We start from the raw sequence: 26,231 nt of genomic DNA, 5'->3' as shown, positions 1-26,231 counted from the left end.
TGAGGAGAATGGGGAAAAATAAAAGAAAGTGAAGTCCTTTTATTTGTGACATATGCTACTAGTTTGCCCTCTTCCTTTCTCCTAGAAATCAGGCAAAAGGGGTTATATCTGTGCGTGTGTGTGTGCTTAGTCCCTGCATTCCCCTGACGTCAGGGACCCCATTTCTGACAGACTCCTTTGCATGTGCACACACACACACACACAAACACACCCCACAGCACCCCAGGGCCACTCACAGTCTGACCCCAAGGAGTGTGAAATAAGTAATAATGAAGTGGTTGCGGCTACCTTAACTTACACCAACCTATGGGTTGTTTTTCCTGTCACTCCCCTCTTCCAGATCCTCAGCAAGAGAGCCACACCAGTTTAGATTTAGTTAGATCCCATCCAACCCATTTACTAAATGTGGGACTTATTCCTCCTTACACATCACCTCTGAATATTGTGACAGATCCTGGCCCCTGTGCATCTGTCTGTGAAGCTGCCCTAACCTGGCAGTTTAGGATTCATCCATCATGTGGGAATCTCCAGTTGGTGCAGAACTGGTACAGCCAGCTCTACGGGATTGGCGATACCAACTCTTGAGTGCCATTACGCGCTTTCAAAGTTTGGAGCAGCCCTGTAAAACAATGTGGGATTGGTCACCTAGATCACAGGGTGGTGTTCCTGCTGCCTGATTGGATGGCAAACGTATAAAACAAAAGAGGACAATCCAAGAGATTTCAAGCCAGTGGAACACACACTTCCAGCATGAGCCTTTGAGTGAACACATTTCTGCAGGGTGCTGTGCAGAGCTGAGACAAATTCAGCAGTGCCTTGGCTGCTCTGGGATCTGCTTGGCACCACAGGGAGTGGAAACAGGGGCTGACAATGTGCCAAGATGGTCACTGAAGAGAATTCCAGAATGGAGCTGGGAGGAAGGACTGCTGATGTGATTGCAATGCCCCTGGCATCCACAATGGCACTGCTCCACTGTGCCTTGAACTGGTGCAGGTGGAGGCATTGTCCCAAAGGGCTGCACTCACAATGACAGCTGTGCAATGTCAGGAGGCCCCTGAACAGTTTTGGTTTCTAGTCTGGCCAGATCTTTAGGAGATCCTACAATTGCTGTGGATTTCGCAGAATAGGAATCGTCATCAGTGATAACAGGTATTTAGTGAGTCAGAGGGATTGTGGGCATGACCTGCCGAAGGAACCTCATGTGCTACACCTGTCTCCATAAGAATCATAAGTAACTAAAGCTCTAATTATGACTACAGCTGTTTCCTAGTGTGTTGGTAGAAACAGTCATTTATCCCTGAGGAAATTACGTTTTTTTGTCCACTTGCTCTATTTATTCCCTGGAGGTGCTTAGTATTTTCTCTAGGTTAGGGAAACTATTGACCCCTGAAAATCAGTGTACATGTAGCTTGCTGGAAAGCCACTCCTGGTGGGTTTGTACAATACAGTCCATTGATTAGGTTGCATACAAAGTCTTTCAGTTCATTAAAATGCTTCCCCCTGAAAGCCCTTCTTCCAGGGAGTCTACTAATTGTTTCTGCTTTTAAAAATTAAGTGAATATAGTGCCAAGGAAAGGTTCTAGATTAACAGCCCTGAAGGCAGAAGTTCTCCCTTTATTTGCAGAAAAGGTATAGCATGGGCAGTGGCAATGCAAGCTGCACCATACTGTCCCAAAACGTGACCTGGAGGGACCACCTCTTCCAGGAGGAAAAGATGCAATTCATTCCTTGCCCAAACATGAAACTTTGGAAACGGGGACAACTTGCCCCATTTGAGGGCCCAGTCCAACTTGTATTGAAGTCAATGGCAGACTTTCTACAGATTTCAGTGGAACTTGGATCAGGCCCATTGCACTCCGCAACACCACCTGTTTCGATGGGGTCTGCACGGCATAGGAGTCAGGAAAGGCTATGCCGCCAAAGTGCCAGTCAGTGCTCACTGGGGTGGGTGGGTTTGGAATACAGGTACCTGCTGAGAAGAAATTGGACTAAAATCCATCTACTCTTTCAGACAGGAAATGTGGAAGGGGGACTCTCATGGACCGTAGGGTGACAATTCTACCAGATGAGACAACATTCATTCTCTACCTGGGTGAGCTTTAGGGCTCTGCTACACTCATCTTGGGTGGAAGCTGATCTTTGCATTTCATACATAGGGTTCCATCACATGGGAGACCTGGGTTCAATTCCTAGTCTGTCTCTTGTTCCCCAAGGCAGCCCTGCAGAAATGAGAGTGCTGCTAAGGTAAGCGGCTTAGCACTGAGAAGAGAGGCAAGAATGGCTTCATTCAACAGAGGCACTTCCAGCACCAGTGGGTGTCCCAAACATATCACCTCCCAACTCTGGACAATGACTCTGGAACCCAAGAATCAGGATTCCCTGTCCCTTGCTGTAATATCTATCTCTGCTCTTATCTATCTCCTTGAATGACTGTTACAGCAGCAGGAGGTGATGTTCCCTTTAACAAAGCATCTCCTGTTTAAAAAAAAAAAAAAAAACACAAAACCTAAACTCTTTTCCTTCGGCAAGGCTCTCTCTCTTATTCCCAGGCACGCACACACACGTGTGTGTCCATCCTGCTTTGGAAATCCCATTTGGAACCACACACCAGAATATTTTAAAACTCACGAACTGATACAGCGAGAAAGAAAGAAATGTGCCTTAGAGATGATGAAACAACCTTTCTGCGCATGTAGGGCGAACACCCTAAGTGCAAAAATTTCTCCAGTTCAAATGATAATTCTAAAATATGAAACATTAATGAAAGAAGTTCGTCCGTGCCTGATCTAAAATAAGAACTGCTCTGGAAAGGAACAGCCGAGCAAGGAGTTTCCCTCGCTGTTCTGCAAAGCGCATCCTCTAAAAAGCTAATATCAGAACTAAAACGACCTACTGTGCAGGGCCCCCTCCTCCAGGAAGTGAGGGGGGAATAAGGGAGGCAAGTGCAACTACATGATAGCTCTATCCATAAAAGAGTAGCTTCCAATTAGAATAGGTCATAAACCTCAACCACGCTGGTTAAAGATAACTCCTACTATGCTGATCTCCAGCCAGCAGGAAGGAAGGAAAAGGAGAGAGGTTAAATCTCATGCTTCAGGGTTTAAAATATTCTCTTGACTATTAGGGATTAGGATGAGACCTAATGGAAGAGGTCGTTTATCTCACATACACCTTCCTCGGAAGCTTCTGGTGCTGGCCACTGTCAGAGACAGGATACTGAATTAGTTGTACCTCAGGTCTGATCCAGTCCGCTAGTTCCTATGTTCCTCTCACCAGGAACAAGTGGTGATGTTTCCTAAAGTAAAGGTTCTGATTTTTAGGAAAGGTCTCCATGTTTTGCATAAGCAGTTACATTTAGACATCTAAATGTCTGACTGCACTGCAAATAATCACAGTCTGACTAGAGTGAGGCCCTTTTCAAATCAGGCCCAAAGAGTTTATTAACCTATTTGTGTTTCTTAGCCTCTTACTTATAGCGGCCTTCTTGCTAAAAAATGAGACATGGTTATTTGGGAGCCCAGCAAATATACACACACAAATACAGAGAAAGGGGGAAGGAAGGGGAAGTGTTCCTCTTTGTCACTCACATCCTGACCAGAGTACAATTTAACTCATTAAATAAAAGCAGTTGACCCAATTGATAGTACCCAGAAGTTGCATAGAAAACATGAAAAATAAAAATAAAATGCTTTCCAAAGCACGTCTCCCTCTCTTCTTGTTTTGTTACTCACCTACCTAACTTCCATCACGTACTGATGAAATATTTCATGTTGTGTTAGGCTGTAAGCTCCTCAGGACAGGAGCCTTGTCTTATTTTGTATGTGTAAGGTGCTACAAGTTCCTATGGCACTAAAATTTCTGCAGTGCAATTGGACATTTAGATTTCTATGGCATGTAGGCCCGATCCAGAAAGGCTCAAGTCCTATTGACTTCAGTGGAATTATTCCAAGGCTTCAAGTTATGTGTGTGCTTTGGTGCTTTATTGGATTGGAGCCTATATTATTTATTATTAAATTTGTAATAATATTAATACATTACAGCTATATGTAGAGAGAGATCTGTGGCATATGCAGAACTGATGCCAGCTCACCAATTGGAAGAAATTAATTAGAGTTTAATATTTAATCAAAATGTTTAATTTTTAAACATTAGAGTTGTTGTTTTTTAATTATTCACACAGTTTTAAAGCAGCATTAAAACTTCTTTCATCTCTTAAATCAGGCTCCTGTGCTCACAGTGTTCCAAGCATGCTTTTCTCTTCTTTTCTGCAAGACGGCCACCGCCACCTGGCAACTCAGAAATGACCATAATTAAAAAATCTTTTTTCCCAACCCTAGTTCATCTTTTATTCATGGTGAGCCATATCTCTTACCTCTCTTTCAGCATTCTGACACCTGGGAAAGGCAAAAATCTTTCCTTCTGAATCCGGCAAGGATGCAACAAGGAGAGCTGGCAAAGGGTCTGCTCTTCACATAACTGACGTGAACTTCAAGAATACTTCAGATCTGACACCACTCCACAGAGAAGAAAGAATTACTCAAACACTGAAGTATGGTTACAGGCGGAAAAATTACTATGTAAAAATGGCATCTTCTTATTGAGCACCCAGTATCTCTCTCTTCCCTCAGAACAATAGCTGGGTATTGTCCAGAGGGGTTGGGCTGGATTCTGACAAGACACCATTGCAACTCCTTTGATATCAATGGGCTGGCTCTTGCTTTTTAGAACTGTACCTAAGATCAGGCCCATTCTGATTCCAGAGGCTTTGGGGAAGCAGAAGCCTTAGCAGACCCTACTGTAATTTTTTGTTTGTTTTAAATCCACAGGGGCAACTTGTGAGGCCAGCTCAACTGCGAGGGGGCTGTCTTGGCCATCTTGCACCTCCTTGTTCCTTGCGGGAACCTGGCACACATCTCCATGCTATCTATGCACAGTCCCCGTCATCCACAAGGAGGCTTGTTGTGCCCTCTCCTTCACTTTGCAGATCTGTGTGGAGCTGCTAGACAGAGCACTTTACTGAGAAAAATCAAGCGTTTACCCTGCAGAGCCAGCACCGCTATGGGAGACTAAGCCGGAGTCTATCCTGATTCACCCATCATCAACAAAATTGTTAGCTAAGATCCAGCTGCAGGATTTTCTTCACTGGTGATGTCGTCAGAGGCAGAAAGAGTACACTGATTGTTAGATGCCAGATGGAGTCTGTGCAGTCAGAAGCAACATTCCTTCCTGGTAAATGGAGCAAATTGCCTATGGAGGTCACTCAGAGAGAACAAACATGAACCTGCACAATGCCTTTTCATGGTCATTTCCTTGACTGCAACCTGGCCGAAAGCATCGTGTCTATATGAAGACACAGTGTGTCAGGACACAGTACCCCACTAAATCCTGGATTAAAATCTTGCCTAAATTGTGACTCTGGACTTCAACCTCAACTGAAACAGTTTCAGGCCACATTCAGTACAATGGCAAGACCTAGATGCCCCTTCCTTCTCCTACGCCCACATACATCATTCATCACTCCACTGAAGGTCAGGGTAAATGTACCCCAAATGGAAGTCTTGCAGTCTGCTGCTAGAGCTAATTTCACAGAGAACCTATTCTCAGCGCAGAATACCTTTTAGTCTCTTTGACGCCATCACCTCCACATCCAGACATTTCAATGCTGACCTGTAACAAGGGCAGATGACGCTGCTGTTTCATCTGGGTTCTGAGAATGGACTATACAGAGCTCAGTCATTAGCCCACCTGAGAACAAGGGCACTTGAGTGGATTTTTGTTTCCCCAGCTTCTAAGAAACAGGCAGAGAGAAGGGAGCTAATATTAGCTGTTCCAGGAATACCTATGTAGCGATAAAGAGAACAAGGGTGACAGACTAGACACTGGCTAAAGCAACCATAGTAAAGAGGCTTTATGCCTCTTGCCAGGTTGTTATTATCCCCGACTGCCTTTGCCCTTTGTTCTCACTTGATATAAGCCTGGATAACCCACCTGGGTCAACACTTTGACATCTCTAGGCAAAAGCAGATATGACTAAATACACAGCAGCTAATGCTCACAGCACTAAGGTCTGCACAAACACGCCAGAGCGGTAAGGAAGGGAGAGCTGGCAGACACTGTACTGAGAATGAATAGATGGCAGGGCAGCTCGTGTGCTCTGGCTAAAGTACTGAAAGAGCATCCATTGCTGGAGAATCCAGATAATAAATGACAAGGTCAAATGTACTTAACGTTTCTATAGCACCCGTCACTGGGGGATCCCAAAGCACTTTGCAGAGCTGAGTACGTGCTTTTCCGATTCCCCGTTTCTGAGATGCAGCAACTAGACACAGAAGACCTTGGCTGTGATCACGCAGAAAGTCAATGCCAGAACTGGGAACAGGACCCACACTGATGCTCAGGAGGGGAGCAGGGGTGGTGGGGTCAGGGGCTGCCAACATTAGAGAAAGGGTTGGAAGGTTGTGGGGACTCCCAAAGCAGGACTCCACATGGCCTAACCTGCATTCACTAGCAGCTTCTGCCGCTCTAGGCCACTTCCCCTCTAGGAAAACGCCGTCACCCTAAGGAGTTTTCAGGAGCGCTGGTCAGATTCTGGTCCTTTTCCTTCCCTCATTTCTGACTCTAGCAGGCAGAACTGGGCTGGGCATCAAGACTGTTCAATCATTGCTTAAGATGAATCCTTGTGACAGAATCAATTCCTCACAGAGAGCTGGTGGAAGCTCAAGAGACCAACTCACAGAGGTCACAGTGGCAGGAGGCAGCAGACGGTGACGGCGCAGGGCCATTGGCAACAGAGCGGTGGAGTGAACGGTGGCACAACGAACAACAGTGGCCAGAGCGAACAGTGAGCAGCTAGAGGAATAATCAAGGTGCCTTCTTGCCCCCCACCTGGGAGGTGAACTCATGGGAAAGCACCTCTGAACTCTGAGTCTCCACTGACCAACAACAGCACTGGTGAGTGGGGTGCAGTGGGGGGAAAAGTGAGGGGCACATTAAATAAACATTTGTTTGTTGGACTATATTTTAGTGACTTTGCTCCAGAATGCTAGATTTGTGACTGGGAATGGAAACTTATATATATATGTTTCCAAGCAGGCCAAGATTTTTAAAATGCCAAGGTTTTTATTTGCCAAGGTTGTTACTTCACATCGTTGCTATCTTGAGAGGTCATTATGTTGGGGAATTTCTGTACTAAACATTTTTTTATTATAATTAATTTTTACATAAGAATAGTCATACTGGGTCAGACCAATGGTCCATGTAGCCCAGTATCCTGTCTTCCAACAGTGGTCAAGGCCAGGTGCTTCAGAGGGAATGAACAGAACAGGTAATCATCAAGTGATCCATCCCTTGTTGCCCATTCCCAGTTTCTGGCAAACAGGCTAGGGACACTCAGAGCATGGTGTCGCATCCCTCCTCGTCCTGGCTAATAACCATTGATGGACCTATTCTCCAGGAATTTATCTAGTTCTTTTTTTTTAATCCTGTTATAGTTTTGGTCTTCACAGCATCCTCTGGCAAAGAGTTCCATGGGTTGACTTTATGTTGTGTGAAGTATTTCCTTTTGTTTTTTTTAAAACCTGCTGCCTATTAATTTCATTGGGTGACAGCTAGTTCTCGTGTTATGTGAAGGATTAACTAACATTTCCTTATTCACTTTCTTCACACCAGTCAAGATTTTATAGACCTCTATCATACCCCCCTTAGTCGTCTCTTTTCTAAGATGAAAATTCCCAGTCATTTTAATCTTTCCTCTTGTTTCATACCCCTAATCATTTTAGTTGCCCATCTCTGTACCTTTTCCAATTCCAATATATCTTTTTGGGGATCGGGTGACCAGATCTGCACACAGTATTCAAGGTGTGTACGTACCATGAATTTATATAGAGGCAATATGATATTTTCTGTCTTATTATCTATCCCTTTCTTAATGATTCCCAACATTCTGTTTGCTTTGTTGACTGTTGCTGCACATTGAGTGGATATTTTCAGAGAACCATCCACAATGACTCCAAGATCGCTTTCTTGAGTGTTAACAGCTAATTTAGACCCCATCATTTTGTATGTATAGTTGAGATTGTTTTGCAATATGCATTACTTTGCATTTATCAACATTGAATTTCATCTGCCATTTTGTTGCCCAGTCACCCAGTTTTGTGAGATCCCTTTGTAACTCTTTGCAGTCTGCTTTGGACTTAACTATCTTGAATAGTTTTGTATCATCTGCAAATTTTGCCACCTCACTGTTTACCCATTTTTCCAGATAATTTAAGAATATGTTGAACACTAATGGTCCCAGTACTGACCCCTCAGGAATACCACTATTTATCTCTCTCTATTCTGAAAACTGATAATTTATTCCTACCCTTTGTTTCCCATCTTTTAACCAGTTACTGACCCATGAGAGGACTTCCCTTTTATCTCATGATGGCTTACTTTTCAAAAGTCAATTTAAATTATTTTTTTTAATTTATATTTTTTTAGAAATCTAGACCTCTTATGTGTTGTAGTGTGTCAAGGTTCCTTCTCCACTCTGAACTCTAGGGTACAGATGTGGGGACCCGCATGAAAAACCCCCTAAGCTTATTTTTACCAGCTTAGGTTAAAACTTCCCCAAGGTACAAACTATTTTACCTTTTGCTCCTGGACTTTATTGCTGCCACCACCAAACGTCTAACAAATATATGACGGGGAAAGAGCCCGCTTGGAAACATCTTTCCCCAAAATATCCTCCCAAGCCCTACACCCCCTTTCCTGGGGAAGGCTTGATTTCCCTCTAGGCAAAAGTTACAAAAAGACACAAGAACAGGAATATACATTCCATTCAGCACAACTCATTTTATCAGCCATTTAAACAAAACAGAATCTAACGCATATCTAACTAGATTGCTTATTAGCCCTTTACAGGAGTTCTGACCTGCATTCCTGCTCTGGTCCCGGCAAAAACAACACACAGACCAAGAGAACCTTTGTTTCTCCCCCCCTCCAGCTTTGAAAGTATCTTGTCTCCTCATTGGTCATTTTGGTCAGGTGCCAGCGAGGTTATCCTAGCTTCTTAACCCTTTGCAGGTGAAAGGGTTTTTCCTCTGGCCAGGGGGGATTTAAAGGTGTTTACCCTTCCCTTCATATTTATGACATGGTGTATTTTGCATTATCCTTATGTTAAATTTGCATTATCCTAACAAAGCATTTAATTTATTCATATCTCTTTTATATTTTGCAGGCCAAAGTGAAAATGAAAAGACAAAAAACAATACAACAATTTTTTCACTCAAAGGCCTCAAAAACTAACCAAGGTGAAGAACACATCAAGAACCAAGAATATATCAACATGTCATCTGAAGGTTCAAGTGGTGTATCTACATCCGAAGCACAAATACAGCTACCTACTGAAGAAACAGTGTCTGTCTCCAAAACCTAAAGGCAGTTCCCGAGGTTTGTCGGTCAGAGTGTTCCCATTTATTGAAGTTACAAAAGATGGCTACTGGTGCATCTCTTGCAAAAAAGCTTACGAAGAAGGAAAGCTCCCCAATGCTATAACTGGTAAAAGTGGAGGAGCTTGGTTTGTCAGAATGATCAGCAAAGACAATGCTGACAAACTACATGAAAAGGCAGCAAAACATCAGGCCTCAGGAGTGCATCAACATGCAGAAAGCCTTATAAGCCCACTTTCCAAGCCCATTTTAGAAGTACTTAATGAGGCTGTTAAGAATGCTTGAGACACAACACAGTTCATGCAAACAAACATGGCTGTGGCATCATACTTTCTATTTAAGCAAGAGATATCACACACTACAAACTGAAGGCCAATGTTAAGTGCATTGTCACTTGTTCATCCTGTAGTTGAACACTGGTTCCGAACAAGACCAGCAAATGCTCACTATCTTTCCCCAAGAAACTCAACTGCCTGGCTAGAAGCATGCGGTGCAACAGTGAAAGACTCACAGTTGAAAAAGTGAAGAACTCTTTCACCACATTCAAAAAAATTGCATACATGGCTGATGAATGCACCAATGCAAATGGGCATCAAGTCATTGTGTACGTTATCTTGATGTCAGTGGTAGGCCAGTAGCTGCAGAGTCTTCAAAAGACATTTAAAAAGCTATAAATTTAATATCTTCATTATATTCTTTTTTTCAGCAAGAGTCCAAAAACACTGAATATCTTGGAAAATATAGAAGATACACTGGGACTGAAGTTCATATTAGTCCAACCTGGGAAAACCCTCTGGCTTTCTCATGAGTGATCCTTGGCTGTTGTCTTAAAATTACTCCAGCCGTTGTTACTGGCTTTGGAAAGTATCTACCAAGATGGGATGGATCTAAGTAGTGAGGCTGGTGGATTACTTTTACTACTACGTTCAGAGAAGACTATTGCCATTCTCTCTCTCGTAAGTCTACTGTTGAAACCACTTGGGTCATTAAACAATGCCATCTAAGCATCTACTACAACAGTAGTTGATCTTTGTCCAGCAATAGAAGCTACATTTGGATCAATCAGAGAGCTATCCATTGAAAAAGTACTGGAAGAAGCAAAGACTTCAGTCCAGAAATTGACTAATGAAGGCATTTATATTGAATCCTTAAGTGAAGAGAACAAGAAGTGTTTGTTAAGACAACTGAAAAAGTACACAGACTTGATTCTTAAAAAATCTACAACAGCGACTTCTAGATTCTACTCAACCACTATGTAGCTTTTACAGATCCCTGTCCTATAAAACACCAACAGTTGAGTGGAGTGAGGCACTACCAGCAATGGGGCTGCCATGTGATCAGGACACAATAGAGAATTTGAACACGGAGTGGAATATCATACGACAAATAAATGAAGATTTGACTTCAACTGCTTTTTTATCACCACTAGTGGCTCGACCCGATCTTTGTGCTCTCTTTCCTGGGATGAAAGAAGTAGGAATTCATCTCTTGCTACTCCCAGTCACAACAGCGACAGTTGAGCGTTCTTTTTCATCATGTAATAGAATTTTGTGTTCTGAAAGAAGTTGCCTTCTGCCTGATCATGTGAATGAACTAATGAGCATATCAGTTGAAGGAATGGAAGTACTGGACACACAAGAAGCCACCAAAGATGAACGCATTGCATTCAAGAAGTTCATTAACAAAGTTGTGCAAAATTATAACAAGAAACCAAGAAGGATGTAGACTTAGTGCTTCATAGAAGGCTTGAGTAGCCAACTTTAATTTGTGTGATGATTTTAAAACCTGAGTTAAATCTAATAAAAGGGTCATGAAACATTTTTCAGTTTTTACTGTGGTGCCACACAGCCCACCTTCACCCTCACAGTCTCACCCCTCATCGGCCTTGACACCGCCCTGACCATAAATTCGAACACCCCCGCTTAATTTCAATTCCTCGGGAAACCACTGGCCCTCCCTGTGTGCATTAGTTTGGCTCTCCTTGCTCTTAGCTGCTGCTCTTTTGGGGCTAAAGGCCTGTTTTGAAAGCAAAGGAAATTTCCAGCTTTTCACAAAGGTACCGTGTCCTCCTCCATGTTGGTGGGAAACTAGCCACAGCATCTCCCTATTCCCTATCAGGTGTGTGCATGCGCATACGCACAGTTTCCAAGTCACTTTAAATGTATTCAGTGCCACTTTCAAATCAGAAGCAAAGGGACATTGTTATAATAGAAAAGGGACACCATCTAAGGTTATAAATAACAAATACCACAGCAAGCATGACACAAAAAATCAAATCAATGCTGCAGATCTCAGGTTTTCAGATACCACAGTGAGGAGGGTGGTATAAATCCTTGGATTAAAACTCCACTCCTCCTCTCCAGCTCAGGGCAGCTGCAATCTCTATGTCCCCTTCTCCGAACAGCTCTCCAAGGTTCTCTTTCCATTTGGAACTGCTTAGAGGAACTAAACCCCCTATCTCCATTGCCCAGGTAGCTTCGTTTCCAACCAGATATATCTTGTAGGGTGGAATCAGAATTAACTTCTCTTGTCTTGAGTCACAGGGCCAAAAGTCACCACAAGTGTAATGCCAGTGAAGTCAACGGGAGTTAAACCCGCATAATCTTATTTATTTATTTAACAGGTAGATCTTGCAGTTAGGGTCTAGTTACAGAGCATCTGGGAGTGTGCTTCCCAGTGCAGCTAGACAGATATTTGCTAGCTCTGCTCAATTGAACACACTAAAAATAGCAGCCTGGCCACAGCTGCATGGGCAGCAGCTCATGCTAGCCTCCTGAGTATGCACCCAGGGGGTCAGGCAGTACTGTACTCAGACAGCTAGCCCGAGCCATCCTCCATGCAGCCACAGCCACACTGCTATTTTTAAAATGCTAGAATATGTGTGTCTCCCCATGTAGGGAAACATAATCCCAGTTGCTGCGTAGACATACACTTAGTTCTGACCAGTGCTGTGGACAGAGATGGGCTTAAACCAAAGCCCCAGGATCCTTAGCAACATTTCACTTCAAAATCCAAATCTGAATTTTGTGACACAAGCCCTTTGCTACCTTTGGACTTTCCTTTCACACAATATTTTGAGAGTCCCAGCTCCTGGAGGCATGGAATTCTGTTCAAAATCAAAGTTTTATTTAAAAAAAAAAAAAAAAAAAAAGTTCCTCGCCCTCATGGTGATGAGGAAACAAGCTTGACAATGTGACCTTCCCCATACCCCATAAAAGCTCAAATCAAATGGCCAATAAAAAGGAAACCAAAACATATTTTAAAAAAAATAAAGATTTTTAACATGATATCATGATTTCAGGGGCCTGACTCAGGCTTTTGCAACACTTAAGGTTGTTAGGACCACAAGAAACGTGAGATGCCAGTACTAGCCTCCCCTCCCCTTCTTTCCTATTGACCCCATGGGAAATCTGTGCAAGACCAGAGAATCAAAGGGCTACAGAAGTTGAAGGGCCAGTCCAGAGGGTTCCCCCAATGGCATTTTGCTGCTTTCTCTCACACAAATAACAACGTTGAATTCCCCTGCTTGCTTCAGTTGTTTCTCTCCCCCATCGCTTTATTCCTCTGCAGCATTGTGTAAGCTCCCTGTTCTGTAACCATTAGGGATCTGATTAGGGAATGAAACATGCGTCATATCTGCACATCAAAGAACTTGCAGCCACAGCATCTAGAGGGAGGGAAGGGAGTGTAGCGGAGGTGGTGGGGGAGGGATGAGGAGGTGTTCTCCGCTGAGATTTCAGTAATGGTGTATTTAAAGATCTGTGAGGCTGCAGTTCCTCTGAGCTTTCATAATTCCAGCTCAGCATGAAATCAGGCTTCACCTACCCTCCTCCTTCCCTCCCCCCACAACCCTTCCTGAAATCCAAACAAAGTGTCAGCTGGAGACTGATGTCAGAGAGAAGGCTGATGGGTTTTTTTCCACCTAGTTCTGCATTATCCACAGTGACTTGAATATTCAGATATCACAGATAACAGCAAATGATCTCCGGAATGTGCTAAAAATGAGGCTGTCAGGAGAGACAAGCCAGCTCCTTTCAAATGCCCTGAGAAGTGTGAATCATTTCTTCCCCCCAGCAGCCAACTCCCTTTTTGTTTCCTTCCCCCTTTCCATGTAATTACTAAAAATATTAAACTGCGGCTACTAAGTGCACAGTCAGGATTTAGCCAAACTGAGAGCACTTAAGTAGGGCCCTTGCAGCAGCTTTAATCACTCTAGCCACCATCCACAGAAGTGGTCCTGGATTTCCTGCTTTGATGTGAAGATCTACACTCATGTTAAATCAGCAGTGAGATGCAGCTACCAATTTAATTTTTGCATGAAGAGTATATAGCATTGGTGAAAGGTATTTGACCGACAGCCCTGTAGACCGAATTCCTTCGAATCCCCAGACAGCATCAGCAGAGCACGCTGCCATTACAATGCCCCTAATCAATGCATTCCAACCCTGCACTGGTGGGATCACCCCTAAGAGAGAGTTGGGAAAACTACCATGACCCTCCAGAATGGTCCAATAATCCCTACATTCGTTAAAAAAAGAATACCCTGATGAGAGAGAACAACCCCTGATATTTCAAGAGGTACTGGCCCCATTCTTGATTTCAGGAATTAGGGGTGCTCAGAATATCTAAGTGTATAATTCATAAAGAATAACAGTAAATTTCATCATTTTCCCATTTGCAAAAGATCCAGGCATTCTTGAATGTATGAGCTATTAGAAATTATTTGTGATGGTTTTTTTCCCCCAGGTGAATAGCTCACAGCAGTTTGTGACAAAGATTCAAACGGTGCTGTTTAGTTCCATAATGAACATCTACTTAGCACTTATACAGAACTACCCATCTACATATCTCACAGTGTTTTGCCAAAGACTTCATTATCTCCCACAATATGGGGAAAGTGAGGTGCAGAGATGCAATGGGAATTGCTCAAGCTTACAAAATGGGCCAGCAGCAAAGACTAGACTAGAACCCTGGTCTTCAATCTCCCTATTCTATGCCATAAAACCTGGACCAGAATAAGTCTCATGATTTTGTTCCCTAATCAGATGACTTATGTAATGAATTGTATCAAATATTGCTATTGAGTGTGCAGTTCAGGACTCACTGTAGATGAATATTCATACATTAGTTGGAACTTGACATTTGCTTTTTGTGAGTAATTTTGGTCTAATAAAGCTCAGACAGTCAGCGGAAGAGACCAGGGAAGAGTAGCAAACGTGCCTGAATCATAATTTCTTTCTGAATTCTCATAAGTCCGTGAGAAAGATTCTCCCCCTCCCCCATTATTTCCTCAGCTCTCGTAAAGAAGGAACCTATTTTATCACCTCTAAAATAAAACCAGCATGGCTGCAAGCTACAGATAACAAGGCTGGATATGTTGGATTTTGTGAAACTACAAATTTCAGTGAATGAGGCAAGAAAAGAAGAGGCAGGAAGAAATAAGAGAGTTAGAACCAACTTTTTCTTCTTCGAGCACAGTGTTGTAACAACAGATAACCTGAGGTCTGCATAGAGTCAGTCAAAGATCAAGAGTCATATTTATATGAACAGAGGGCCTGTGAAACAGAACACTGGCCAATTCTATTTAGCAGAGACATAGAGACAGCCTTCAGCCATGGGATCTTTAGAGAAAGGTGTGAACTCAAGACCATAGGAGGAAAGCAGCAGCATGTCTAGGGCTGTGTGACTGGCAGCTCTGCCCCGTCCTTTCATGGAATTAAGGAAGTCCTCATTTCCCTGGATGATCTGAGGTAAGTCTCTCGCAGTGCTTGGAGCAGGCCTTTGAAGGGGTCATTCAAGTGCAAAAGGCTGCCAGAATGCAGCGAGTGGCATTCCCAGTGTTTCTAGGGGGTCACATATGGTTAAGATAAACGCTCTTAAAGGTGAGTGGGGATGCACGTGGTGACGCCAGTTCAGGTATGAGGCATGTTGGCTGAGTAACAGAGTAGATGAAGGTTTGCATTGCCGCTGCCCATCTTCCTCTACCTCTCTTGTGCAGTCTCCAGGCCTGACTCACTTTTTCATGAGCATTAAACTCTCTCCACTTCTTCAAGTTGTGCAGACCCTCTTTGGAATCAACACCATCTTCATTTACTACTTTCCCATACTGGAGCGATCCCATAAATACCTAGAGACTAACTACCAAGAGCAACTGTAAGCAAAATACTTTCCTTTCCCTAGAACAAAAAGCAGAAGGTATTTCCCATGGCTTTGCTACATTGGAATGACATGCCAGGGCTACCTAAGGCTCACATGACAGATCTGCATACTAAACCTTTGAAGGAAGGCTTGCTGAGAAACTATGCCACGATAGACTGGGTTCTTACTTAGATCTCATCTGGTAAGCAGGGCTGAGCTTGGCCAGTGCTCCTCTAGGTCAGTACTTAACCAAGCACCACCATGGTGCACGGTAATGCCTTCTGCATGAGATCCAAAGCTGAAGTCCTGACCACCTGTCTTAAAAATCCCAGAACTTTTATTTCATGTTTAAGACAGTTAGCCGTGGAGATCTGTCCAGGTTCCTGCCTAGGAGATTGTACTCTGCCGACCTAAAATCCCGCTGGAGTTTCAAATAGATTTGTTCATCTTCATTATCTCTCCTAAACCACAATGTACTGCTGCTGTGCACAGGCAAACAGCTGCTATGTTCTACCCGAAAGACAGCTGCTTTTTGGTGGTGAGTGAAGTGTTTATCGTGTTTAATGGAGAAAAAGTTCAGATTCCTCTGGATGACCAGGACTGAGTGCAAAATTGCCAGGCTTAGGTGGCTAAAACTTAGACACCTCAATTCACAGTTAGGCATCTGAATAAAAGTGGCCTGATTTTTAAACCTGCTGGGCACCCCCAGCTCTCACTGCAGGCAGTGGAGCTCAGGCCGGGAGGAGTGCCTGGCTCAAAGCCTGTGCTCAGGATTCCAGTTCAGTTTTGTCCCTGTTTATTTACAAGAACCTGCAACCTCTTGTTCTAAGGATGGTTCTCTTTGCCTCTGGGCACAATTCCTTCTGTTTAGGGTTGGGCCAATGAACAGTTAGAAATTATGCTTAAGAAAATCTGTAGGCACTTGTCATAAATATAAAGGGAAGGGTAAACACCTTTAAAATCCCTCCTGGCCAGAGGAAAAACCCTTTCACCTGTAAAGGGTTAAGAAGCTAGGATAACCTTGCTGGCACCTGACCACAATGACCAATGAGGAGACAAGATACTTTCAAAGCTGGAGAGGGGGAAAAACAAAGGGTCTGTGTCTGTCTGAGTGATGCTTTAGCCGGGGACAGAACAGGAATAGAGTCTTAGAACTTAGTAAGTAATCTAGCTAGATATGCATTAGATTCTGTTTTCTTTAAATGGCTGAGAAAATAAGCTGTGCTGAATGGAATGGATAGTCCTGTTTTTGTGTCTTTTTGTAACTTAAGGTTTTGCAGAGAGGGATTCTCTATGTTTTGAATTTAATTACCCTGTAAGGTATTTACCATCCTGATTTTACAGAGGTGATTCTTTTTACTTTTTCTTCTATTAAAATTCTTCTTTTAAGAAACTGAATGCTTTTTTCATTGTTCTTAAGATCCAAGGGTTTGGGTCTGTGGTCACCTATGCAAATTGGTGAGGATTCTTATCAAACCTTCCCCAAAAAAAGGGGGGTAAGATTTGGGAGGATTTTGGGGAGAAAGACGTTTCCAAACGAACTCTTTCCCAGTAACCGGTGTTAGATGTTTGGTGGTGGTAGCAAAAGTCCAAGGGCAAAGGGTAAAATAGTTTGTACCTTGGGGAAGTTTTAACCTAAGCTGGTAAAAGTAAGCTTAGGAGGTTTTCATGCAGGTCTCCACATCTGTATCCTAGCATTCAGAGTGGGGAAGGAACCTTGAAAGCACTGTAGCATGTATTGGAAAAAAATTATTTCAGAATGCTGCTTTATCCTAGATGTCTCTATGGATACCTCTTTGTGTATGCCAGCACCTCATTAGGTAAAAGCTGAGATTTGAATGAGTACCCACTCTTTCTATTATTTTGCTGGTACCTCAAATACTAATAATGCAAATCTCCATCCTCCTGAAGTGACAGACACATGTGAGCTCACAAGACGAGATGTATAAACTGAGCTGCACTGAAGGCAAAAGCAGGAGATGTCATTTGCACATGCTTCTTGCAACTGGTGGCATCTGAACATAGTCACTAGGGCTGGGCAAACCCCTCTTGGATGGCAAAATTGCTTTTCATTTTTCTTTTAAGCAACTGGAGGTGGGGGGAATGGAAGGTCATAGGGTTCACTGACATTTGGAGCTCATGACATAATTAATGAGAGGCACATTCTCAGCCCTGTAAATGGGAATTAAAGTGAGCAGCCTCTCCTTGCATCAGTAGAAGTTGAGTCCTCGAACCCATCACAACAGATGATGAAAAGTGTAAATGCAACAGTCAGTGGCAGGGCGCAGGGATGTGGGGGAGAAAGAGGAGGAACACAACAGTGCTGCTGCCACCAAGACCTCCACAACCTGGAAGTCAGAACACAAGGTGCTCAGTTAGGGTTCAATCCTGCAAAGTCCTGAGTAGCTCCTGCAGGGTGCTGAGCATCCTCAGTTCCCAATGATGCAGTGGGACTTGAGAGCACTCAGCCCCTTGCAAGAGGTTCTCAGTATGTCACAGGATCAGGCCTCTGGTTAGGCTTCAGATTAATGCATTGCATTTGGGAGGAGTGAGTGATGTGCTGATCTTGCCCGGAGAATTACTTTGGTGTTTCTGCCACACGGCCGGCTCTGGGGTTTCAAAGGGTTTGGACTGTCAGGCACCCAATGGACAACTAGACACTTCCGAAATTAATTCTAAACTGATTTTTCCATATTAAAAAGACATTACCAATATTAAATATATGCATGCAAAGTATTAGTTATTGTTCTTACCACTGAACATAGCAGGCAACAACTTTAAACTACGGAGCACCGATTGCCATATTTTTTTAGAGTTACTCTCTAGGGAGAGGGACAAACCCATTTACATAAAACAAACATTGACCCAAACCTTTGCCCACAAGTTGAATGAACATGACTCTTGAAAGCTCATGAAATGTTTCACTGAAATGCAAGAGGGCAAGAATGAAACACAAAGACACCCGCTCCCCACATGCGTATAGGAACCGAACAGAAACAATGGTGCTAAAACCTTTGTACCAGGCAACAGAAGTTAAGGAGTGTTGCACACTATCTGGACATGAATCATTCATCAACCTACAGTGTAATATCTATGTAACAAAGTGGAACAGCACAAGGCTATGTACAAAAGACAGTCATTCAGGCCCCAATCCTCTTATCTACATGAGCAGTTCACATTTCATTCACATGCTTCACGTTCCTCACATGCCTAAGTGAATTCAAGGATTGGGGTCTCAACTGGGGTTTTATCATATTAAATATACTACAGTGTTCAAGACCAATGGACCGAATAATGTTATTGTAGTGTTTCAGGCTATTTCTGTAGAATACTTGAGTACTGTCCTTTCAAAAGGATAGTCAAAATTTTCAGAAGTGGCCAGCAATCAGTTCTGGGGTGTCCAACTTGAGACAGCAGTGTGCCCAACCACAGCTGTCTCAAGTTGGACACCCCAGAACTGATGCACTCAGTATCAGTGTCCACTTTTGAAAATTTTGGCCTATATTTGTGTCATTAAAATATTGATTTGAATATTCCATTGGAAATTGTTATTTACAGTATTTTGAAGAAAATACATTTTACTAAAAATAAATTAATAATACTAATAATGAAAAAACCCACAGCAAATCATTCTGATCTTCTATTTCACAAGACTCCAGCTAGACTTGCTGAGCCAGCTCTGCTATGGAAGAATGAGTCTATTCTGACATGATCACCAACAGATTGTTTACTAAGTTGTCCTTGCAGAGCTAGCGCCTAGGTGTACTCCACGGAGGAACTAGGGTCTTGTAAGTCTCTATACAGATGGACACCTTTAGTAGTGCTATAATACAACTCTGGTGATGACTCATGAGCCACAAAGAACCTAACTTCAACTTCAGATCCTTGGGTGAATTTGAAAAATAAGCCATTTGACAAAGAGAAAGGGAAACCTTTTTCTTTGTCAATGGAGCAAATGTGATTTCAATGAGGTTTTACCAAGGATAGATTTGACCTATAGGGCACAACCCTCCACTTCACCCAATCTTTGCTGAGCGCAACAAGGTGCGAGAGTCTTAAAGAATTGCAGCACAAGGAGTAGGAAGAGATTATATCACCCAAAAGTGTTTGAGTCCCAACTGGAAAGCGATTGTGCTGAGATGCCAGACAGCACAGGTCAAATATTCCTGTTTCATCTGTCGTGCAAACACGGATGGGTTTAATTACGCAGGAGCAAGCTCCCTTGCAGTTCATTTTCTTTATTAGTTCTTTACCTGAGGCTATGTGAGCAGAAATATTTTGAGGCTGTTCTAATGATAATTACTTGTATTTATATAATGCCTGTCATCCCAAAGAATCCCAAAGCTATTTAAAGAGGTGGGAATCGCTGTACTCAGTGCTGAAGCCCAGCTACCTCTGCGATGGAACACAGCAGCTGTTTAAACAGTGTATATAATGGTTTCGGTCAGCAAGGGATTAATACATTTCCTCTACCAATAATTATGGGCCAAGGGAGGGAATTTTAGGTAATAAAATTTCCACTGGAATTTGGACACAGCGTGAGGGCTAACACCAATAAATCCCACAAGATCACAACATTTCTTCAAGATCCACTTTCACAGTGCCACCACCATGAGATGGCCCCTCCGACAGGCAATGAAGAGATGGCTTAAGAGCTTTCGCTGTCTGTTCATTTCTAAAACAATTGTTGTGGTTGATACCATGACTACATAGTAACCAAAGGTCTAGAGATGACACTAAGACCTAGAGGTAGTGCAGAGAGTCGGGCATTCCAAAAGTTATAACAAATACAGATGTCCTGCAAGCTACTGAGAGTCTGAAGATTCAGGCACTCGCAAAATATGCAAAGGACACCCCACAACTTACAGGTAGTGCAGCGATGTTAAGATAGTGCTACTCCAGAAATGTCAGTTTTTTAAAGGGGCAGATTTTTGCAAAACTGAATTTGAATATTTTCTTCCTGACTATTAAAAGTTGTCTCTGGGAATCCTAGCGGCAGAACAAAGGCTTGCCTCTGCTTGGAAATGCACCCACTCCTGACATCACCCCTCTCCACAATAGGAAGTTTTGCTAAAGTTTCCCATTGTTGTTGGCCCCCACTCCACTCCACCAGTGATCCCAACGACAGGAATGCTAGGCTAGTGTAGACAGGTACCAGTCAACAGCATTTTAAGTATCCTCTCATATAAACCTACCCTGAACAGGGGGTGGAGTTGAACTGGTGATAGCAACGGTGCAATTTTAAAGTAGATAATGACTTTGGGCTTGATAGTCAGAAAGTAGAGGCCCAAAGTTAAATAAATTTTAGTTCCTGTAACAGGATTTGGTCCTAGGATGTTCTGAAAATCTGCAGTTCATGTACAGGAAAGAACCATGTGACCCAGATACTGGGAGTCAGGAGACCCACCTTCTATTCACAGTGCTGCCATTACCTTCCTCTGTGACTCTAGGCTACTCATATGGCTTCTCTGTGTTTCAACTTCCTAATCTGTCACATGGGATGATGTCGCCTACCTACTTCAGTCACTGATTTGAGGTAATTTGTGTAAAGGGTTATGATAAGAGAAGGGTTGAATAATCTCATTCTGTACCTGTAGATTATAACGTCTGCTGCCCCATGTTTGCAGTAGCAAACTCAGAACAGAAAATGCATTTGAAACCATTTCTCTTTTCCGTCCCTGAGTAAACATTGTGCAACGCACTGCTGGTGGCATATGAGAGAAAACTGGCTGCTGGCTTCAATTAGTGATTCTTCTCCTTTCATTCAAGGCCCAGAGTAATTGGCCTCGGACCCTAGAAGCCCAGCCTGCCCATTCACATAGAACCTCACATCCGAACGATGGGTTTGTTGCTCACATCGTATTGATTCTACAATTCTTACTCAAATGGAGAAGCCTGCTGAAATCAATGGGAGTACTTGCATAAGTAAGACTTTACATGAACAACAGTTGCAGAACTGGGTCCTTAATCATTGGCCTAGTGTACTTATTAGCGCAGCCAGACAGCATGGAAAAATGCCACGATCGAGCAGTGATGGAGGCAGATCTAGGTTTCAGAGATGCCAAGGTCCCTGACATAACTTCAGTGAGCTGCAAGTGCTCAACACCTTTGAAATATTGGGCTCCTTATTTTGGGGCCTATAAATCAATGTGGGTATATTTGTGCACCCATGTTCGCAAGTTGTGAATTTAATGTCTCTGTGCCTCAGTTCACTTTCAGTAAAATGGGGATACTGATACTTGCATACATTGCTGGAGCGTTGTGAGACTTAGTGCTTACAAAGGACTTGAATATCCACAACTGAAAGATGCCGTAAGGACAATATATTTGTTGTTTGTATAATGCAGCATTTACATCACCAAACCCTTTGTCCTGCTAACCATTCTGCCTTTCAAATCAGAGGACGTTACTATGATTTTTTCTCGTGGTTATTTTGACCCACATTTCTTCAGGTAACTAGCACGTAGAAATCCCAGGAATGGAACACTTTTCATTAAACGATGAGCTGGTTGCCAGAGTATGTGCTTCCGGATTTCCTCATCTGTAGACAATATTTCACACCAATATTTGAATATTAGCCTATTTATAGCCACCATCTAGATGCTGGAAACCTGTTATATCTGTTCTGCCTAGACAAGATCAAGGACTTGCTCTCAACTCCAATTACTATTCAATAGCATAAATATTCTAGTAAGGCTCTTTTAAAATGTATTCCGAGAGCTTCAGTTACTCAGGAGACACAAAACACTAAACAACAGTTAAGGAAACCCAGTCTTACCATAACAAAAAGGAAAAAGCTTCCAAAAATGAAATCCCTTTCAGGTTAGATGGATTGTCCCAGATACGCTCTCCTGAGAGAGACGTTTGTGTTTTATTGTAATGGGATTCATTTGCTCTTCACTTCTAGGTCACTGGCTCAAATTCAACTCAGTTCAGGACTGATGAAAAATTACCCCCATCTGACAACTGTTCAGTGGCTTCCTGAAATGAACAGATGGGGCTCTGTCCAGTTCTTGCTAGGCAAACATTCCATATCATCCAAACCATCAATATCTTGACATTTGGTGGTTCGAAGATGGGGCCAAAGAAGAATACTCGATCCAACTTGTGCTGCACCCCCCAATCTTTGGAAATGTTCAGATCTGAACTACACAGCTCAGGCCTGTCATGGGTCAAAACACCCCTGAGCTTGGATAGGATTAAGATATGAAGCCAAATCTGGACCTGTACTCCATGGTTCTATCCTGGAACCCACCCAGGTAGTCTTAAGGACCGCACAGGACAGAGAATGAACTCCCCTTTTGCTCTTGAGAAAGGGTTTTCCCTCTGGGTTATAGATGAGACACTTGAAATTCACAAACATCCTATAAACTCAGCAGACCCAGTCACAATAAGAATCCAGGGGCCAAATGACTTTCTGGTGTAAATCCACTAGCAATCATGGCATTATGCCACAAACATTTAGGTGCTGAAAGTAAAACTGAAATCATTAGAGGCAGGATGACGTTAAAACCTTTGACTGCATTAGCTGAAGTGTTCAATAACTTTTGTTTCTTGTTCCGTTTGGCAGGTGGGAATCTGTCAGTAAGGAAGATCCCTGCCCAAAGCACAGCACTACTGTCATTACATTAGGGCTCTCTCTACAGATCATCTCTCCCCGCCACATTCCTCTGCAATCTATATTCAGCTCCTCTTCTGTGAGAGCACACTGGTGTTATGAGGCTCTCCTGAATTCTAGTCACTGCCAGGGCTGATCAATGGCCCTGGAGAGTTGTGTGTTCAGCTCACTATGGCAAAGTTTGTTTTTTAAATCCTTTCCACAATGCCCCAATAGGAGTTAATCCCATTCTTAAAGACAGTCATTCTCCCAGGCTTATTAAGATGCAACGCATCACTGTCAGAAACTGGACTGCAGCATCTCACCTAAGAACAAGCAGGAGAAAATTTTGACTAGACCGAGACCTTTAAAAAAAAGTGTGGGGGAGAGGGGGCATCAATCAATTCCACCCGCTGCAGTCACATTACAGAACTAAGACTCAGGGGGTTTCAAGGTTATTGGATCTTGATTCATGTGCTGAACCCATGGCTAAGATAGCCCGAAAGCATCTGTGGTGACAACCACCAGAGTCACTTCAACCCTCCTGATTCTGATGTTGATCAGAATCAAAAACCCAGGTTCTCAAAAGTATTTGGGTGCCTAGCCCCATTGATTTCAGCCTGTCTGCCCAATTTCCCAAGTATTGTTACTTGTTCCCTGCCTGGAATCCTAATTCAGCAAGGCAAATTCAAAATTGAGATTCTTTCTCTGAGTTTTCCAGAGACTGGTACTATGGCAACACTCCTGGAGCAGCAACAGTGATAGAGCCACATGGCCACCCAAGTAAAAGATATTTAAAAAACAAGCATGTACATAGTCCCACTGAAGACACATGCCCAAAGTTATGCATGTGCTAAGTGCCTTATTGGATTGGAGCCCAGATAATGAGAAGCACTCCTAGAATCAAGCTTCATGTACAGACATCTGAGTCTCTGAGCTGAAAGTTCACTCTCCCTTTATTTCTCCATTAGTTACAAATCTGCTGTTTTTGCTAACTCTGAGTGACCGAGTTGCAGGCAGCAGGTAGTCAAGGGGAGTAACATCAAGAGGAGAGGGAGTAAAGTCAACATGAATTGAACTTCTTATTCGTGGAACTGTTTTGGAGGTGTTCAAACACCAACTCTGAAACTCGTCTGGACAGTTCTGATTCCATCCAGTAGAAGGCAATAATGAACTCACCCCAGTTCACTACAATACTTTGTTTGGAATTTCTCCTTTCCCTGGGTTTCTTTTGTTTTGTTTTTCATTTATTGCTAGCAAAATTTGCATGAAAAAGGATCATTGCTACATAGGGCCCCCCCCCCCCCGGCTCAGGTCACCAGCTAAGACCAGAATAACCCTGTTTATCACAGCACAAAGAGTTGCTCTGGGGTAGACTATGATGCCACAAAACAAGACTTGAACTCAAGAGGTGAGTAATCAGTCGGATAAGATGGCCTCCTAGGCATCAAAGACCCTGCTTGCAAGACTACATGAAATGAGTCTCAGGCCAGTTCCCGATGGACAGGTGTCCACACATGGCAATTTTTTTGTCAGACCAAGGGTTGAATGCATCTTGCAGGAGCCACTTCTAACAGTAAACATAGAATCATAGAATATCAGGGTTGGAAGGGACCTCAAAAAGCAAGACCAATCCCCAATTTTTGCTCCAGATTCCTAAATGGCGCTTTTAAGGATTGAACTCCCAACCCTGGGTTTAGCAGGTCAATGCTCAAACCACTGAGCTATCCCTCCCCCATGTCCAAGTCAGGTTTGAATCAAGGCAATGGGGCACTGTGGGGAAGCCTGCACCACCACTGGCCACACTGCACATGTTCTGTGGATACAGAACTTCAATCTATAAGAGACGAACTTTCAAAAGCACTAGATCCACATGGCAAAAATTAAGATATTTTCACGACAAATATCCTGACCAAATTGTAAAAGTGACAGAGGAGAGGCAGAGATAGAGAAGTAGAATTGTTGCTAAGTAGGATAGTTATCAAGATTTGTCATGGGGAAATCAGCAAGTCTTCAAATTATTACTTGTTCCTGCAAAGGTTCTCCTTCCTTAATCCTTACCAGCTGTGTCTGCAGAAGACACAAGGAGGGGTATTGAGTTATCATGACTGTGTACAATGTTTGTAAGGAAAGCAGGGTGGCTGCTGTCTCTTGAGCTGGGAATGTTGGGGATGATGGATTTGGGGATGTTGGAAGGGTTCTGTGAAATCCCAGCACCTCACATTGCCCTGGGAGAGAAAAAGAATGAAAAAAATTAAAATTTCAAGGGGGTTCTATTGAAAATGTGTATTAAAAACCCCTCCACCTGCCATCACCTCTTTTGAGGTGGAGGCTACTTTGCAGCTCCCTGCCTCAGTTTCCCCTTTTCAGGATCCTTGGAGACCTGCACACCACCAGTCCAAAGATAATTTAAAGCATTCCCCTCCTGAGGTCCCATGTATTTACTTACACAGTCTAGCTCTCCAGACTCCAACTCTCCAGACTCCAACCCAGAGTCTCTCTCTCTCCCCCCTCCCTTAGAAAGTCCCCAGTCCTCCTTCCCATAGTGAGGTTCCAATTCAAGTTCTCTCTCTCTCTCTCTTCCAGCAGGAGTTTGGCCCTCCTGATTCCCTGGGTGAACTTGGGTGAGACTTCTCACTTCTTTCTGCCTCAGTGTCCCCATCTGTAAAAGGGGGATCATAATGCTTAGCGGGTTGTTGTGAGGTTTAATTTGTTAATGTTGGTGAAGCATCTCTGGCATTGTTTTGTCCAGCAGAGGGTGTGGGACAGTTTGGTCTAGTTTTAGTGATTTCCTGGCTTGAGAAAGACAGACAGGAAAATTGAAGTGTCCTGTCATGTTACATAAAATACAGCAGAGAGTGCTAGTATTATTATACAGAATGAACCACAGATTTGATCTCTGGCGTCCCAGCATCACAGGAAATAGGATGCTCAGGGTTAATGAGTAGAAAGGAGCTGATGAAAGTGGTGTCTGTGGAATTAGTTCATGCCTCAGACTGAACTTTCCTCTATTCCTGGAGAGGAGGATAGGATGGGTCATGTCCTGCTAAAACAGTAGACATTTT

General features: G+C 43.1%; 1 protein-coding gene across 2 annotated transcripts in view; it reads right to left on the bottom strand.

Moving 5' to 3' along the window:
- The window catches only part of ARHGEF9 (Cdc42 guanine nucleotide exchange factor 9), a gene marked incomplete at its 5' end in the record, with an annotated part of 311,752 nt that overhangs the window by 200,008 nt on the left and 85,513 nt on the right, over positions 1 to 26,231 (bottom strand). The window lies entirely within an intron of this gene.

This window comes from Lepidochelys olivacea (genome assembly GCF_965140295.1).
Source record: "Lepidochelys olivacea isolate rLepOli2 genome assembly, chromosome: 9".
Lineage (NCBI taxonomy): Eukaryota > Metazoa > Chordata > Testudines > Cheloniidae > Lepidochelys > Lepidochelys olivacea.
The sequence above is the reverse complement of the archived record's forward strand: the minus strand, read 5'-3'. Positions and strand labels throughout refer to the sequence as shown.